Here is a 4329-nt window from a genome sequence, read left to right on the forward strand (position 1 = left end):
AAGGGGGTCCCTACGGTTTTTGTCGACTCTGAACGGCGATTGTATTTTATGGGAAGCTGTTTTTCATTTTGAAGGTTTGCGCACTTCTAACCACTACACCCCAGCGGCCTATATGCGAGACCTATATTCAGATAAATTTTTTGGTTTTTGATATCGATATTTGGAATATCGAGCCTTTTTATTCCGATATTAATGGGTACCCGATATTTTTAAAGCGATACTTTAAATGAGTACCATATCGATACTTTCGGTTCGATATCGTGTCCCTATGTGAAGCAAAACTCTCTAGGAAGACAATACCTGTAATTATTGTACCATGGCTTGAAACCTACTTTTTTATTTAAAGTGGCGTTTTTATTTTTTCTCTCTGACCGCAGGATTTATTTTGAAGGACTTTGTAATTTCAAAGATATAATTAATTCCAAAAAATATAAAAAAATTCAATGCAATGTAGAATAAAAATATAGGTAACAAATGCAATAGGAAATTTCTTTAGAATTTAAAAAATTTAAATTTTTTAGATTCACCAGGACGAATAGGTTATTTTTAAGCTGACAAAGTTGGAAGAACGAAATTCGAACAAATATTGCGAAAGTTCAAGGATAAAATTTTAAAATGACATTTTTAATATTTACCAGCCCTTCTACACTAGAAACTTGAATATGTTTAAATTTTACATGATTTCCTCATTAATTTTATACCCATACTTCTTCTCTAAGCCCATGTCTCTGAATTTTTAAATCATGTTTGCGTTGTGTTTATTAGGTGTCAAATATACAGTGCATTTAAAACTGTTCGCTACATAGCTTTCTAACTGATATTTACGAGCTGATTGGTTTTTGCTTTTTTGCTTCTAAAACCTAAAAATAAATATAATTTTAAACATGTCATGTATTTACAGCAATTGCCACGTTAAAGCGACTCCTATGTGTCATGCTGGGTCTGCGATGGGATTGCCCATATAAAATGTGCTGGTTTGAGCGGTAGAGTATTAGACGCTATTTACGAGGGTAAGGGTCTTCGTTGGTCTTTTCAAAAATGTAGATCAACCGAAGTTGATTTATTTAAATTCTTCAGGCAGTCCAGAAATGGTTTTTCTGAGATAGGGAAGGATCTGTCGGCGCTTGTTGAGAAATTTAAGCATTACGAAAAAATGTTTAGATCTTTCACTTGTCTCGACAACCCTCCACACTCTGAGGATAGCCGAGAAAATAAAGGTGGGCATGTTATTAGTCCACCTAACAAGACAGCCACGGATTCTAGTAAAAAAAAATCCTCCATCCCAGTACTTGGAACTTATTAATTTATCTTCTCCATGCCCTCAGGCATTGGAGCCTCCGATATCTAAAGCCATATCCACTAGGTCTACTTCTAAAAATAGTCAACCCGTTGATTTAACAGTGTTGCCATCAACATCTCAAGCTCCACTGTCTAACTTATTTCCTCCGAATAATTCGGAGCCCCGCACATCAGACATCATTACCAAAAAGTTGGTTGTAATTCCTCCGAGAAGATCAATCTTTGTCTCTAGATTTGCTAAAGATACTTCTTCGGATGATATAAAGTCATACATATCGACTAAAATTAGAACTAAAGATGTATTTATTCGTAAATTTAATTTTAAATACGATCGCGATATTTCATCTTTTAAAATTGATTTAGCTTCCGAAGATTTTGATTCACTACTAAATAGTTCATTTTGGCCGACCGGGGCGTTTGTTCGAGAGCTTGAGTACAAACCTAATAAAATAATAATAACGTAGCTAAAATTTCTAATCTTAATTCGGATTCAAAAAACTAACTCGCAAGTCTAATTAAAGTATTTACTATCAAAACGTTAGAGGTTTGAATACCAAATTAACTGACTTATATTTAAAAGGTTTTTACTGCAATTATAATATTATTTCCTTGACCGAAGCATGGCTCAAACCTCATATTTTTAATTCCGAAATTCTTCCAAATGAATATCAAATATACAGGAGTGACCGCGTGGGCAGAATCGGCGGTGGTGTTCTTTTTGCGGTGCATTCATCGATACCATCCAAGGAAGTTAGTCTTCCTGTCATTGAATATACCGAATTTAAATGTATACGTGTACAGGCTGGAAAGACTTATATTTATTTAGCTCTTTGCTACATCCCTCCTAATTCTGCGAATTAAATTAAATTAATAAATTAAATAATTAAATTTGGGCGATTTAAATCTGCCACATATTTCATGGAACATCATTGACACCGATGTTGTACCAGTTTCATCTACAGATAGTTACAATGTATTTCTGGAGGAAATGTCTGAACTTTGCCTCAAACAAATAAATATATGTCCAAATAAGTTTAGAAAGGTCTTGGATCTCGTTTACGTTGATGATGTTCCGAAGGCCTCTATTAATCGGTGTGATCCCCTAGTTTTGCCGGAAGATGCATACCATCCTGCTCTTGAGTTAAGCTACGAAATCATAAATGAAATACATAATAATAAGTCAAGTTCAAGTACTAGATATGTTTTTGCGAACGCAAATTTCAGGAAAATTAACAAAGAACTTTCAAAGTTATCTTGGCCAATATATAGAGATGACGTGGAGCGTAGCGTTGAGCACTTTAATGATACTGTTTTCAATTTGTTTCGAAAGTATGTGCCAATACGTAATATTGTTCATGAAGAACCAATACAATTATGGTTCACTAAGGAGCTTAAAAAATTTAAAAATAAAAAGTCGCACTCTTTTAAACTGTATAAAAGAACGGGCTTACACGGTGATTACCTAAGGTACTCAGTTTTGCGGCATAGCTACTTTGCATTAAATAAGAAATGTTATAATTCATGTTTATGTAAAATTAAGAAGAATTTAATTAACAATCCTAAATCATTTTATGGTTTCGTAAATTCAAAGCGTAAGGCACATGGTTTTCCGTCCGCTATGCATTATCGCAACACTGTATCTAGCGACAGCCAACTCATTGCCAACATGTTTGCTCGGTTCTTTAGGTCCAATTATTCTGATGACTTCCCTATAAGTGGAGACTATCCGTACGAGCTTTGTCCATTCAACTCTGCTTATATTCCAGTAATATCTTCCGATGAAGTTTTAGACTATTTAAAAACCTTAAAAGCGTCATTTAAGCCTGGACCTGATCATATTCCGACCTGTTTTCTTAAAAACTCCACTGAGAACGTCTGTGAGCCTTTAACAACTCTATTCAATTTGTCACTTAAACGTGGCGTTTTTCCGTCAGCCTGGAAGGAGTCTTTCATAATACCACTTCACAAAAACGGCAGCAGGTCCTCTAGAGAAAACTATCGAGGCATAGCGAAACTCTCCGCTACCCCCAAATTATTCGAAGCAATTATTGTTAACCAGCTGGTTTTCTAAAGGAAAATCTGCTATGACTAATTTAGTGGAGTTTACAACTCATGTCTCAAACGGGTTTAGAGAAAATGCTCATACCGACGTAATATACACCGATTTCAGTAAAGCTTTTGACAAAGTATGTCACTCGTTACTCATCCGTAAACTCGACCTAATCGGCTTTCAGCCCAGTCTTCTTCAATGGATCTCATCTTACCTCTCTGATAGAACACAAAGAGTTGTTGTTAATAATTGTTCTTCCAACATCATTAAAGTTTCTTCAGGAGTTCCTCAGTGAAGTCACCTTGGTCCGATTCTGTTCCTGATATTCATTAATGATATTTCTTCTATAATAAAACATTCAAAAATTTTAATGTATGCCGATGATGTGAAACTTTTTAAAACATTGTCCTCTATCGAAGAAAGGTCTTTGTTACAAGCGGATCTGAACAACGTGGTTAGTTGGTGTAATACAAACTATATGCCACTAAACCTTCAAAAATGTAAAGTTATGTGTTTCTCTCGGAGGGCTGTTTATTCAATATCAAACTATAATCTGGAGCAGGTATCCAATTTTGTCGATCTTGGTATCACAATGGATTCCAAACTCAATTTCAACCATCATATTAATGTTACAGTCAATAAAGCCAAAGGCGTTTTTGCATTTGTAAGGCGATGGTCAAAAGAGTTCAAAGATCCTTATGTTACAAAAGCTATTTTTACCAGTTTAGTTAGACCTATACTAGAATACGGATCTATTGTTTGAAATCCCCGCTACCAAGTTCATTCAAAATGGATTGAATCAATTCAAAAACAATTCTTGCTTTTTGCATTGCGTAATTTTAACTGGGATTCAGATTACAATCTCCCCCCTTACACCAGATGTCTAAAGCTCAAAAATTTGCTTACACTCGCAAGTCGTAGAGAAATGCTGGGTATAATATTTATCGTAAAAATAATGACAGGCTTGCTTAATTGCCCGG

Source organism: Rhagoletis pomonella, unplaced genomic scaffold (genome assembly GCF_013731165.1).
Source record: "Rhagoletis pomonella isolate Grant_MI unplaced genomic scaffold, Rhpom_1.0 Rhpom_scaffold_00009, whole genome shotgun sequence".
Lineage (NCBI taxonomy): Eukaryota > Metazoa > Arthropoda > Insecta > Diptera > Tephritidae > Rhagoletis > Rhagoletis pomonella.